We start from the raw sequence: 16,099 nt of genomic DNA, 5'->3' as shown, positions 1-16,099 counted from the left end.
GAAACATAGGACAGCAATTTTTTTAGCCCTCCCTAGAGTTTTATCCGTTTGATTACAAGTGTTAATCACACAGATGGTCCTGAATTTTCTGTAGGACTTCAATGCCTCAGGATCTAAGATCACACTATAGTACTTAATTTTCTAACTTGCTTTTGATGAGCCTGAAATTAAAGAAATGTATTTCCTTTATTCTCCTGCATTCTTCCCTCATTTCTAAATCTGACATGAAGTATCTTAAGGGCTCAGATAAGTAGTCCATTTGTCCAGATATCCAGTAACCTGTTCCTGACAGAGGTTAGTAAGTGATACTTCCTATAATGAAGTTATACTTCCTATAATGAAGAGTTTGGAATAACCTGCCAAAAGGGAAATTACTTTCCAGCCCCAGGCAGTTAGTGTTGTGCCCTGAGGCACAAAAGTTTAAATTTCTTACTTAAGAGTTCTTTCAGATTTTACTCAGCTGTTTGCCTTTACAAACTTCACCTTTTCAGATGTTGCAGTTGAAGTGAGCACAAAACATTTGCATAGATAACGAGTACATTCAGTTACATTAGAAAGGATAGTAGTAGCATCCTACCTTTTGTTGGTTGAATTATTCTCTTGATTCTTGTACTAATTAGTCCACGCGCTCAATCTTTTTCTTCTTTGGAGCTGGTGGGTTTCTTGAAATGGTGGTCCATGAGTCCGTGGTCCCAGTCTCCCACTGCCAAACTCAAGAGGCCAGGGACTGGCACCGATCCCTTGCAATTAAGGGCATGAAGACCTGTGGAGCCAACCAGGGGACAAGAGACACAGTAGGTGACAAGAGACAACTAGGTGACACGGGAGGACCCCAACAAGTCAAAAGGAAGACCCCAGAAGAGACGATAAATGCCCAGGTGGTCCTCTGTTCAGGGTCCCTCCTTTGAAGATATGAGGCCTGTTTCACTGATAAGACAAGGCCCCTGTTTCAGGACCCCCTTCTTATTGTCTGTAACTTATTGGGCAAATTGCTAACTATTTCTGACTCTTGAGAGGTCAGCATTAAGGGGAAAGCAGTGGATATTGTCGACAGAAATAATATGCAGGGAAATACATAAAACTGTGAAAAACAAAGGGCAGAGGAAATATCTTTTGCCACAGAGCTCTGAATTACAGGATTTTTTGGCTTGTGATCAAGATAAGACATGAACTTTTGGAAAGAATATCCACAATGGGAAATAAATTTCTGTAAATACCTGACAGAATCTATAACAGCATTACCTAATACCTAGTAGTGGGGTCAGCTGATTGTTAAGGCTTTATTTTCAGTGAAAAGAAAGTTGTTAAGTCCCAAAGGGAAAGAATAATCATGTCTAAAAACAGAACCAAGATGAAACTTGAAATAGAGAAGTTGACAAATGCTGACAAAAATTATGACTAAGAAGGAAACTTCCACTTTTAGGCTTTACACAGATGCCTTGGACGTATTTTATCAATTATCAAGATATTTTTTCCTTCTGTCAGAGATCTAGAGTGACAGAGGGTAAAAGGAAAAGCCATAGCATGATTTTTCAAGTACTTCTTCATGAAAATCATGTGTGTTAAGGGTATTACGTTCTCAAACTGTTCTAGTAATATAAGATATCTTCTGTGCCTGAAGTTTGGAGATAAAATAAGTGTCTCATATCTCATTTTTTTCTTTACCTTTTTCTTTTTTAATCATCCAAATCAGGTATGGATGAGAGTATTAGCTGAGAGTAAGTGTTGTGTAGACAGCAGACTAACATTCTATTGTTAAACTGTGTTTTCTCTCCTAAAATGTAACAAATAATTGCCACTTGGAGATGGTTCTCCACCACAGCAGAAAACACTTCAGTACTTACTGTGGGATCTAGAACCTAAAAGGACTTTTAGGACTACTTCATGAAGGAATACCAAATCCTCCATAGAACTGTTAAGTCCAGATTCACTTACAAAGTTTCAGCCATTTAACTGAGACTCTATGCATACTAAGGGCTTTTCTTAAAAAAAAATTTAAAGACAGGTCACTTCGGGGCATGCTGCAGGACTTACGTGAGTTGAATCACTCTCTGAAGGAGCTAGTCTCTTTTCAGTGACTCTAAAAGAACCTTTGGTTTTCTCAGTTAAGTTCTATTCCTCTAAGTCTTGATTCTTTTTGTACGATTTAGTATTTCACTCAACAGATTGCTATCAAAAAACTTAGAGAAGTCAAAATCAAGGCCAAATTGCCTCCTAGTTCTACTTGAATTGTATTACAAAGATTAATCTTAAACTTCTCTTTGATTCCTCAAAATTATGTAGCTGCAGGTTTCCCCAGGTGCTGATTTCTGTCTTACTAGATTGTTCACAGCTGGAGACAATGACTTTCAGATTTTAAAAAAATAATTTCCAATAAATATAATGTCTATTTTTCCAAAGAAAGGTTGAAAATAATATTTAGACATTTTGCTTTAACTCACGTATATCAGTCAGCCTGTACAGAAGCCTGTCAATTACATCACATTTTACACAAGGTGACTTAAAAGGTTCATGGTCCAGGTTATTTTTGTTTTGTGCAAGCTCTTTTGTGGATTACTGATAACTCTTTATTAAGAGATCCCATTCTTGTCACCTACTTTTGAAATTAGTAGTTTTATATGAGTAAATTAAACAATTTCATTTGATTTGAGCAAACGAAAGAATCTGTATTTTACTAATTTCTTAAATGTTCACAGGAAAAAATCAAAATATTATTTCTAGATCTTAGCAACTAAATAAAAAATTAATCATATGAGTAAGTGAAATCTTTTTATAATACATGCTAAACACAGTAGTATCTACCAAGTTCAACAAAAATATGAGTTTCTGTTCTCTCTCTAGAGTTGGTTAAACTTATTTGGATTGCCTTCTGACACACTTCCAAATCAGACATGGAGCCTTCAATAATTGGGTGCCAAGAGTGAAAGGGCCTGTTCTTCAGGGATTGACTTTTTAAGGCATTTTGAAAATCAGGTATTTTTCCTTTTAAGTCATCTGAAATGAAATAACTGAGTTGCAAAATCACTGGTCATTACTGAAAATAACTGAAAGGTTGTGATAGTAATTTTAAACATATTTACTCTTTTGCTAACTGGATAAAACTTCTAATGGGACTTTCTAAAAATACTTAATATAATTTAATGCACAAGTAAATACCTTACCTTGATTGAAAGGTAATGGAACTTTTTATCCGAAATCATTTTAGGATAAATTCAAAGACTGATTTAGTCATCTAATAGTCAGCACAAGTTCTTTAGCCTATCATTTAGGCACAGCGAGTCTGATCTCTGTTGTGTTTTTGTTTCTCTTTCTTTCACACACACACACACACACACAGACACACACATGTTACTTAATCCCGTAGGTGTCTAAGGTATAAAAAGCTAGATTCGCAAAAGTTTTCTGGTGCTACACTACTCCTCTAGTGAATTAGCATCTTTGATATGAATACCAAGTCTCTCTATGCAGTAAATAAAAAGAATTAGCTATGGAAGAATGAGATTTTCAAAGTGTACTGAACAGGGCAATGTCCAAATTGTCCTTAGGTTAGTTAGTGTCTAAGATTGCATCAGTCGTAGTAAATTAAAAGTGCCTGGGAAGAGTCTCAGGCATAGTTTTATCTCAGGAAAATTAGTACTTTTTCAAAAATTTGGGAGTTTGCAAGGGTCAGTGAACATGTAAAAGGACCTGGGGGTGTTGGTCGACATCAGCGTGCCCAGGTGACCAAGAAGGCCAACAGCATCCTCCTGGCTTGTATCAAAAATAGTGTGGTCAGCATGACCAGGGAAGTGATTGTCCCTCTCCATTTGGCACTGGTGAGGCCACATCTTGAGTACTGTGTCCAGTTCTGCACTATTCACTTCAAGGAAGACATTGAGGTGCTGGAATGTGTTCAGAGAAGGGGAATGAAACTGGTGAAGAGTCTGGAGCATAGGTCTTATGGGGAAGAGTTGAGAGAGCTGGAGGTTGTTTAGCCTGGAGAAAAGGAGGCTCAGGGGAGACCTTATTGCTCTACAACTGTGTTGAAAGGAGGTTGTAGCAAGGCGAGTGTTGGTCTCTTCTCCCAAGGAACAAGTGACAGGGAAAGGGGAAATGGCCTCAAGCTGCACCAGGGGAGCCTTAGATTGGATATTAGGAGAAATGTCTTCACCAAAAGGGTGGTCAGGCATTGCAGTGCCTGTTTCAATGCCCAAGGAGGTGGTAGAATCAGCATTCCTGTAAATGTTCAAAAGGTGTATGGATGTGGCACTTGGGGATATGATTTAGTGGTGAATACAGTGGTGCTGGGTTTATGGTTGGATTTGATGATCTAAGCAGTCTTTTTCAACCTTAACAATTTTATGATTCTAAACCAAATCAAACCAAAAAACCACACAAATCCCTCCGCTGTGAAAAAACCCAACCCCACAGATCTAGCCTGGATGTACGTGCCCAGAGGAAGAATGCAAGTGTAATTAATAAAAGACAGCCTTTGCCCATGGCTATCTTAACGTCCTCTGACCTCCACCGCACATTCCCATGAACAGTGAGTGCCTGCATTTTCCCTCATCATAGTGCCAGCAATAGCCTCAAAGGAAAAGCTGTAATGGTTTGGAAGTCTTTGCAATATTGCTTTAAAAGATCATTAAATATATTGGAGAAAGATAAAATGTTTATCACATCATGCACTCATACGTGAGCAGAGATGGACAGAGCCTTGGCCAAGGGAGAAATTCTGCAATTTTTCAGCAAAACCTGGTGAAATAAAATGCCTGTTTGTCCCACAGATTGGTGAATTGCCTGTACCTAAGTAACAGATCAGAATACTTCTTTCCCTCCCTGAGTTACATGGTGGAGGGCTCACTGTGGTTTGTCAGGGGTATGTCCCTGCAGCAAATGCAGTATGAAACATGTTGATGTCTTGGAATTTCCAATTTTTTATATAATGTTTTTTAAAACTTACCATGTGTTGCCTAGTTGATTTCTGAAACATAAATACATCTTTTCAGAATAAAAATATAAAAATAAACATAACTTAAATTAGCATATAGGTACAAACTTTAATTATAGACTGCAAAGCTTAAAATTATAGATAATTAATTAAGAAAGCACACATTTAGCACTGATGATGGTTCAGTTCTTTGAACATCAGTCAATTAAGGAAATGAAGAAACTGAAGCAATGTTTATTTACAATAATCTACCCTTAAGCCTGCAAATGAGTTTGAATACATGTTTGTCTCAGTTCTATCTACATGGATGAAAGGTGTCTATATGAATAAAACTAGTTATTTATCAAGGGAAGGTCTACACTGCGCCATTACAATCAGAATTGATGGGCCTAATTGAAAGTTTAGCATATTACAAGAGCTACCAGTACATGGAGGGGAATAGGATAATTCCCTCTATTAATGTACATAGTTGGTATTCCATTTAGAGAGAAAAAGGTGTAGCAATAGAAAAGATTTCTTTTAATGACACAAGGAAATACAACCACTTATGACAAGTCACAGACAAGTCTGTTCACCTACTTTCAATATATAATTTTAGAAGATTTGAATGTCACAGAATTGTTAGCAATTCTCTTATGTGTATTCAAGAAATCATTATTTCATAACCACAATATATAAAGCAGGTAAGAATTAATGCTTTATTCTGAGTTTCATTTATAAACTCCTATGTCTGTGTCCCCCAGGGAGATACACAATAGAAATTTCATCTATTTAGCTCATGTTTAACATTATCAGAAAGATGTGGTACTACAAATGCAGTATATTTAGGTAAATCATCTGATCATGCTACTGATTTACTGAGCATGATGACTGCCTGTCATACTATGTTGAAATGTTTCACGGCAGGATAACTGCAATATTAGATCCAGGGGCTGGTGAGTAGTTCAACTTGTCCAATGGAAATATCTTGAAAATATAAAAGCATTTTAAACTTCCTGGAATCTTAAGTGGAGCTGTATCTGCTTGCAAAACTCCATAAATAAATAAAATTCTTCATGGCTTTTGCTTGAAGCTTGTTCAAGGCCCCAAGAGGGTTAATTACTGCCTAGCTGCCCGTGGTCCCTGAGCCCTGTGCCGCTGTCCTCATCCAGTACCACCCCTTTGCCGAGCCTCAGAAACATAAGGGCAACATATGATAGGCTTGGAGGGTTGATATAAACAAAAAGTTTATTTTACTCATTGGCAAAAATAATAAAAACATGTCAGAAGGAGAATGGTTTACCTCCCAGAGTAGTTGGAGGCCAGGTGTTGGAGGGGAGCTGCTTTGCTGCCTCACCCCTTGCCTTGGTTTACCACTGTCTCCTCATTACCCATGTACAGCTTCTCATTTTGTCTTTTCCATTTAACATATGTCTTCTATAATTTTATCAGTCTGCAACCTCTGGTAATACTTATCTATATCTAAAATTTAAATTAGAGACAAAGTGTTAACATTTTATGCTTTTTCATGTTCCCTTTTTTTGTACTTAACAGTGATTTTGGAAATTATGTGTTGGCTGTTGCCTTCACTACCAAATCCGTGTGCTTACAGGGATTACTGGGCACAGAAAGCCTAACATAAATGCTAAGTCTTGATTTAAACTTTGTAATGGTAGTTTGTAAATGACAGGCCAAATCCCACAGTTGTCTTAATCCCAGCTTGGTTGAATACATGTTTCTGCCCCTCTACTCTGATCTCATGAGACGTCACCTAGAGTATCGCATCCTGTTCTCTGGTCCTCAGCAGAGGAGAGACAGGGACCTGGAGTGGGTCCAGAGGAAGGCCACAAAAATGATCAAAGGGGTGGGACATCTCACCTATGAGGAAAGGCTGAGAGTTGGGGTTGTTTAGCCATGAAAAGAGAAGGCTCCAGGGATACCTTATTGTAGTACTTGAAGGGGCCTATAAGAAAGATGGGAATAAAGTTTTCAGCAGGGCCTTTCACGATAGGACAAGGAGTAATGGTTTTAAACTAAAAGGGTGTTGAAGGTTGTTGAAGAAGCTTTTTACAGTGTGGGTGGTGAGACAATGGAACAGATTACCCAGAAATATGGTAGATGCCCCCCACTGGAAATATTCAAGTTCAAGTTTGACTGGCTCTGAGCAACCCGATCTTATTGAAGTTGCCCCCTGGTTGTTACAGAAGGGTTGGACTAGATGACCTTAAAAAGTCGCTTCCAACAAAGACTAGTGTATGATCTTATTATTTCTCAAAACATCCTAAAAATCTGAATTAGATATGCCGATAGTTGCTAGGAATTGGACTTTGATAATCCTTGAGGATTCCTTCAAACTCAGGATATCCTGTGAGGTAAAATTTTAAATTTGCATAGGGTAGCTTTGGTGATAGGAGAATCACAATTTCAGTAAAATAAGAACTGTTAGAGAAACCCAGTTTTAATGAAACAACAATGGAAAGATTTATGTGATTGTATGGATGATAATATTTCCCACTGACCTGATTTCATCATTCCATCTGAAGAAAAAAATGGTGCAAGCCAATTAAACAAATAATGTTATTCCAATCTGTTCATGTGAAATAACTGACAAGCATTTTGAATTGCAGTTTTGCAATTGTAACAAAATATTTTAAAGTATATTTTGAAATATACAAGTAATTTTACAAAACTTAAATCTAAATATTTTAACTCTATTGATGTATTGTTTTATTTTTTTATATAAGCAATTAGAGAAATGAAAATTATGTAATACAATTTTAATGTAAGAAAAGATAGTCTTCTCTATGCTTACCTCTAACTTTCACAAAAATTTGTCTTGATAGTTCTCAGATCTTTCAAAGCAAGTTTGTTGTCTGATGTTGTTTTTGACTCTCCTCATGACAGTGTTGAAGGAAAAGACTTAGCAGATAGTCACTGGGAACACAAGCACAGCTTGCATGATCAATTATGCAAACATGCTAACAGCCACATAGTGCTTAAGTCTAACATAAGAAGATTTATATAACATATAAACATGACGTAACATAAACATTAATATAACATAAGAAGATTAAATTTTTATATAAAGTTGTTTTGCTCAGAATGGCACCGGGACATGACCTGTAAAAATATATTTTAAATAAAGTTTTTCTTATATTTATTTTTATATAACTATAGACATGTACTTTGCATGAACAGTTTAGTTTGTTCTGGTTTATTGCTTAATTTGAGTCATATTTTCAAATCCTTAAAGGTTTTGAGCAATTAAATTTTCCCCAAGGATTTGTTTTGGAATAAGTAGAACTACTTATTTAGTAAAATTCTGTTTTAAATTAGCTGTGAGAGTTTGAATATATGAAATGCCATAACCCCACTAATTTTTATCTATATCATTTAGCTGAGGAAAAGTAGGGGGTCGTTTAACAAGTAGCATTTTTTTTGTGCAGTGAAAACTACCTTACTTTTTAATCATATGACTAGTACAGTAGACACACCATTCTAACAATAAATGTAATCATATACAAATACTTGAAGTTTATTCTTCTGCAAAAGATTACAGTGTTTTATTTCAATTAAAAATATGGAGAGGAAGGATTAAAAATTAGAAATTAAGAGATTGTCTTCAATCAGATTTTCAGTGTGTCTACTGGGAAAGAAAAGCTCAGGAGACTGTGAAACTAACATCTGAGTCTGTAACATCAAGTCAACATTTGATACCTCTTTTTTCTGATTTATCAAAGCAAGTTTATCAAATGAGGTGTTGCCTGCATTTTTAGACTGAACCTGTTCTTTCAGCTTTCACCACTGGCAAACATGCTATTGAATATTATTGAAGTCAGCAGGTTTTCAAGGTCAGGCAAGTCCTTGACTAACCAGTGTATCTAGACAAATATTATTTTCTTCTATTCTGCTGCACATATTGCATCTAATATAATCCCATTGAAATTTATTTCAGAAATTACATTATTAGTTTTATTTACTTGTAAAACCATTTTTATAACATATATTAATATTTCATTGGCTAGATTCCAGGCCTTGCTGAAACTTGTGAGAAAAAAAAGTTTACTCTGAAAGAATTAATGGTTTTACAGAAAAATTTGTTTGCTTAAACGTTAGGAGAAAAATTTGATTCAGGCTAAGGCTTTTGTTTCAGATGCCAGTACAAGATGCACTTGCTAGCTCATTAACTTTCTACTATGCTCTCTCTGTCTCTGATGTGTAGTGTACTGGAGTATAACAGCATATCAAACACATTGTTTGGTATTAGGTTTCTTGTTCTTCTCTTCATTTGTCATATTTTTCATATTTCTACTGTGACCATCACTCTTCAAGACAGAAACACATCTTGCATAAAAGGAAAGCAATTTTAAATCCCACCACTGTGAAGTATGAAGTATGCGAGAAATCATCAGGGAAAAAAAAGAATAAGTAATGAAGAGATACCTAAATTTCTCATCTCCTTTTCATTTGGACATATTGTACGACAGTAGAGGAGTGAATGTATTTCCTGTTCCAGTAGATCACAGAAAACTCAATAATCATGACAAAGGTAAATGTCTGGACAGATTAACTTCAAAGAGACAAAATATTCCATGTATAGTAAAAGTTAGTTCTAGGAAGGGAATGAACCAGGAGAAAATTACTGAGGAACGTTGCAAAGGAAAGTTTATTTCACGTAAAGTTCTATCTTGATAACTCTGCTGTAATAGAAAGAAATATCAGTGGGTAACTCAGAATAGTAAGAGAGAAGGATGTACAGTGGATGAAGGTATTGTAACTGTAAATCAAGTACGAAGAAAAAGTGACATGTAGCATATGGAAAAAGAAATTGACTTTCTGGAATTTTGCCATGCAAAAAGACTAGAGAGTCAATTACATAAAGCTGAAAGATCGTCTGTCTGTAACAGCAGGCACAGAATTATAGTAGTGATCTTGACTAAGTATGTTAGACAATGTTGATGTTGTTTTAAGGTTTATTTATATTCAGTTTATATTGGTTGAATTTAAGCTGAGTTTTGCATTATGATAGGTCACATTTCAAGAAGATTGTCTTGGAAAGGAAAAACAGATTTTGGATACTGAAATAGAATCTAAAAGAAGACCATTTAGATGTAATCATATACAAATACTTGAAATTTATTCTTCTCCAAAAGATTGCAGAAATCATGGTCAGGTTTTTCTAGTATGCATGACTGTATCTCACATTGCATAGTGGATAAGCTGATAAGTAAGATTTTTGTATTTGGTCTTCAATTCTGAAGTACTTTTCTTGCAAATTGAATCAATAAGAATAGGCTAAAATGCAAGCTTAGAGAACAGTATCTAAGTCTTTCCTTTACTCAGATCAAAACAAAAACAGACACTAAAGCAGTTGAAAGAAAAAACATTTTAGAGTCACTTTTTCATTGAAGCATTCAGAAAAAAAAATTTTATGGGAAAACACATCCATTGATGAATACCTTACATAAACAAGGTGAAATGTGTCTTCTAGTGTATCTACTCTTACAACTTAAGATTGTTTTATTTTTTTCAAAAGTCACAGTTTTTTTCCTCTCACCTTGTCAAAATGATTCAAGAAAAGTGCAACAGGTTTGGTTGGATTTTTTTTAAGGGGAAAATTATCTTATTTGACAGATTTTGACTTTAACGGCTGGAATTTAATGGTGGTTAATTAGAATGTCATAAAGTCATTTAAATTCTGAGAGTAAGAGGACAGCCTGGTCAGAAATGCAGAGTTTGAAACAGTGACTAGGCCAGAACAAAAACATTCTCTGAATGTGGTTAAATACGACATTGACCTGCAAGCCAGTCCATAAGTATGTTGTTAAAATATAGGATGTGCCAAAGATTTGAACTCTAGCAAGAAGGTTAAATTACTAAATAGTCATCTAGATACATTTTTGAAGAAAGAATTAATTGGAGGGCAGACTGAGACTTTGGGTTTAAGAGAGGTCTTGTATGGATTGGTTTGATTTTTTCTAGATGAAAATGAACTAGGTGAAAAAAGCAACCTGAATGATAAAAGGGTTTAAGACTCAGTATATTACATGATTTCATGATTTATGTATTCCTATGCTGCGGTCCTAATCAAGTTGTAAGTGCGTCTAAAACAAATCAGATACTGTAGGTAAAATGGAAATTATTCAACATGACCAAGTAGTTTCTCTGAAAAATATGTATCCCTGGGCTATGAGTGCTCAGAATCAATGCTCAGTGCTCTATTATGGATGGCAGACAATACTGCGAGGCATATAGAAAATATTCATGCTGTTAAATTCTTTTGGCATTGAAATGTCACTGGGTTGTCAAAATGAATAACTGAAAATTTATGTATTTAGTTTAAAAATCTCTATGGATAAATGATACCTGATATATTTAACAATGACATTCCTGTATGAATTAGCGTATTTAAAGAAATAAAGGAAATATTCATACATGGAAGAAATATTTTATAGGCTAAGAATTCTAATGAAAAATAATTACGGATGAATTTTTTTTGAAATCTTATTCTTCACAATTGTGTCCAATGAAATAAGCATTCAGGAAAAAAAAAATCCTAGCTATGTTACTGATATGCAAATATTTGTAGGTAAACAATGCATAAGCAGAGTTGTACCCAAGAGGCCTGGTGACCCTACAGGCTAAAGTTCAATTAAGTGGAACTGGAGGTTAATGAACAGGCAATATATCTGCATAAACAAATGGATGTATCTGTTGATTAATGCATATGGAAATAAATTTTTATCAATACATATTTTCTCATTCACAGTCAGACTCAATTAACAGTATTGGCTTAAATGATTCTTTTATTAGTATAAATAGAGGGACTGCTCACATTTAGGCTTATCTGGAGGGATACTAGTACATAAAACATGAATTGTTTTTCTTTTTCTTTGCAATGATTTAGGACTTTTTTTTTCTGTTTAGACTGTATGAAGTCTAATAGCTCGGATACAGAGCAATTAGGGAAAATAACCAAACTATTTGGAAATATCTGTGAATCCCTTTATTCCAGAGCTCATTTTGCTACTACCAGCTAAATATCTGTATTCAGATTTTGATAGGGTAATTATATTACAACTCAAACAGGAGTAACAGATTTATTCAGAATGTGTTATTCCCAAGAAACTGCACTTCGTCCAACTAATTCTTTGGAGACATTGTGAAAATACACATTCATGGAGATGGTGTCTGAGTTCCTATTTGTAGGTGTGTAACCACTGTTCACTCTTTATAGACCACGTGTGTTCTTAGTAGCATTACACAAAAATCTGAATAGAAAAAACTGTATGATCAGTATAAGAATTTGAACCATACTTTGATTGCTAGCTAAAGTCTGTTCCCAAGTCATAATTTACCCACTGAGGTCAAGTCAGCTAGAAGTATTTTGCTTTGATTTGTGAAAGAAGATTACTTGAGTGCTGTTTCTTTCCACCTCTGTTCCAGTACTTTTATAAAAAGGTTACACATGAAAAAATACTGAAACCCTGTCAGTATTTCTTCCTGTACTGGGAATTTGACCTGCAAGATGTTGAACATCTGCTACTAGTGTTTATCTGGGATTTAGAGTTGTATGGTGAATTAATATAAGAATAGACCAGAACAATTAAATATAAAATGTAGGGAAGATTAAGAAAAATAAGCAAGTCCCTTGTGTATTATTGCTTTTAATTTGCTGCACTTCTTATGCTCTAGAGCACTTTGCCTATCATTGGTCATATAAAAGTTAAATGGTAAATATAAACATAAATTTGCTTACCAAGTAAGAGTGCTAGAGTTCCTGTTTCCTTCTACGGTGTGCCAGTATAGCTGTCTCATTATACTGAAGTCTCACTGCCCTATGGTACTGCATTTAGAACTGTGAACTTGTAACTTTCCACATTTTCACACTAATTATGTTGAAATATTTACCTCACTGTGAGATTAAAATGCAAAAAAGGTTATTAATGGCAAAGTGAAATGTATTTTTAAGTAGCTTTCTGAAGGCACTCTATTGTACAATGGAGTTTTATTTAGAACACAAAAATGTAAGTCCACACTCTCATTGACATTCATGCATAGGGAGAAAAAAATTATGTTGAGAATGTGATTAAGACATTAAGGTGATTTCGCTGAAATTGTTTCATCCTATTTCAACAGAACAGGAAATCATTCCTTTAGTTCTAGTGCCTGAATTTTATAGGATAAAGCTGAATCATGGAATCATATAATGATCTGAGTTGAAAGAGATCTGTAAAGATCATCTAGCTTAACATCCAAATATCTTACACTAGAGCAGATTGCTTAAAACATCATTCAACCTGACCTTGAATACTTCCAAGGATGGGGCAACTTAAACTTCTCTGAGCAACCTGTTTTGATGTCTCATCAACCTCATTGTAAAGAATATTGTCTCTATATGTAATCTAAACCTGTCTTTATATATAATCTAAACCTATCCCTTTTCAGTTTAAAATCATTACCCTTAGCCTGACTGCTACAGACCCTGGTAAAAAGTCTCTGTCCGTCTTTCTTATAAGCCCCCTGTAAGTATTGAAAGGTACCCTGAACCATTCTCCAGGTAAAAAAAGTTTATTTAAGAGTTTAAAAAGTTAATATCATTGAATTTGCAGGATTTTCAAATGGAGTTGTAGAGACTTTTTGGATAAGTCTCAAATTTGCATTTTAATTTTAAGATAATTACATCTTCATTTCTAGAGAAATACAGCCACCAAGAGCTTAACTGTCTTAAAGATGCTTACAGATACCCTTTGTAAATACGATAATATGAAGCTCAGGAGACTTACTCAAAACAGTGCCAAGGATCTTGGAGTTGACATTTGGATGTAAATTGTGAAACTGAGTTCAAGACAGCAATGAAGGAAAACCATGTTTAAAATGCCTAGGTGTCTTCAATGCTTAATATTTCAAGCAATGATTTTCCTAGGTACCTAACCCTCTGCTACTAGTTATAACAAGCATAACCCCCGGCTCAGAAAGCTAAAAAACTCAGAAAGCTCAGTGGAAAAGGCAGTGGGTGACCCAACTTTTTTCTGCCTCAGAGTGTTGCACTGGTATTGGACTATTTTTCTTTAGCCTACTGTTTCATCCCAAACCACAGAATTCATGGGAGTTTGGACAGGACCAAGAGGAAGTTAAACTTTGCAGTCTGTTTGCAGAAGTTTCAGTTCCAAAACAGGAATCCTAGTGGATTGCTTTGTAAATTAATTCAGATTTATATCTAGGAAACATTTGATGTAAAATTCTGCAAAATTAATCAAGTTCTTCTCTCATATTTTCTTCCTTGCCTTAACCATGAAGAGAGTATTGGACTCTGTACTCTAGTTTTATACAGTTCAGAAGTAAAAGCCTGTACAACAGAAAAATGGGATTTCTATTTACTGTCCTGTATATTGGCTTCCCAGAGGAATCTTGTTAATCAATGCCCTGAAAGTGTTCATAAAGTCATGGCTTGCTTACAATAGTCTAACCTGGATAGATTCCCATCAGGTCACATGACTTTGTAGGCTCTGTGTCTACTTCATTTTCTGACTAATCTATTTTCTGACAAATCTATTAACTAGATAGAAGACTGGCAAACAATAGCTTTTGCAAATATCCCTTTACTTTAGAGGAAATCTGAATACTGACCTCATAGTTTTTTTGCTATATATAAATATGATAGATTAAAGGCACTGCACACTACAGGACAGCAGACTTAAGGCTAAGGGCAGTGTGACAAAGGATCTAGGTCCTGTACGCACACCAGTTCATGACAAATTTTGGAGCACTGGTAGCAAAGTAAAATCACTGTTTTGACAGAAATTAAACTGGACTAATTTGGAATGAATAAACAAGTACCCTCTCTGTCTCTTTCTTGTCCTTTTCCAAAAAAGGGTCTATCCAGTTGGTTAACTTATGAAAGAGGGAAGTTAGCAGATTCAGATGAGTGATAGAATTTAGTGGCTGCTGGAGTGGTGCTTGCCAATTTCGTTAAATTGTTTGCCTAGTGAAACTGCAGAGATGCAAGACGTAGAGGTCAGCATGCATTCCATTTTGACTGTGCCACGAAAGTCTGGTTCTCCTACCTGGACCGTTTTAAATTAAGCTTCTTGAGGAAAACCAAATTTTTCATCTGATCTTTCACAATTCTTCTAAAGTCTTTGATTCTATGAAATGCTCTGGTTGGCAGACAGTCCTTTCAGCTGCCCTGATTAGTAGATCAGCAGTATCCATTTCTATTATATGAGAAAGAATGTTTTTTCTTATAGGCAAAGATGTTTTCTGAAATATTTTGTGCTTTTTCAAATAAGTTCAATTAACTTACTTCATAGTGGTCATAGCACTATGCATGATGCCGTGTTGATTGACAAATTTAAGGCACATGTTACTCCATTTCCTTAAAACCTGTAAATGCAAAAAAAATGGCTAATATGCTGCAGATATCCTATTGACCACTAATCAGAGCACAGTAACCTCACAGTCTATAAAAAAAAGCCCAAGACCCAGAATTTGTACGTCCCACAGGATGTCTCCTATAATGTCCACTGATAATGTGTAACTCCAGCTGCCAATACGTTTTGTTATCCTGGCAGTGAAATATGGTGCTTGCCAATGATATCACAAAGTATATCAACTTGGCTAGCAGTACTTTGGTAAATTATAGTGCAAATCACTGACTGAATTCAAGATTAGTTTTTGAATGGGAATATTATGTTGCTGTTGTCATAGTTTTGTGGCTTCAAGATTTGGACAGATTGCTATGTAAATGCCTCATTCATTTTCACCTGTGCTGTTTTCAGCAAATACCTAGTGTCAAGTGGCAAAATAAGTAGTTCTGAAGCTATACAGGTCTGTAAAAGCTTTGACATTGACACTGTAATTATCATATCTCAGATGAGACAGCAAAGTCATATAGTTCATGTGTCTGAAGGGAGCATCCTTTTTTTTTTTTATATAAAGACAAAGATGCAGGACTGGGTGGTTGAAACATCTGGAAGATTATAGCAGGGATAATCCTAAAGCATGTGAAGTAAACATACTTAAAGACAAACTTTGATGGCGTCAACTTCTGTAATTCTAATGACATTGAGGGACATACTTATTGCTGCTCACACTGAGTTGAAAGGTGTTCAGTGTGGAGCAGGAGAAGAAACTCAGAGCACCATTAAAAAAGTAAGACCAGAAAGCACACAATTAACAGATGTCTTC

The sequence above is a fragment of the Corapipo altera genome, unplaced genomic scaffold (assembly GCF_003945725.1).
Source record: "Corapipo altera isolate COAL_440 unplaced genomic scaffold, ASM394572v1 1, whole genome shotgun sequence".
In the NCBI taxonomy this organism is placed as follows: Eukaryota; Metazoa; Chordata; class Aves; order Passeriformes; family Pipridae; genus Corapipo; species Corapipo altera.
Note: the sequence above shows the minus strand (reverse complement) of the source record.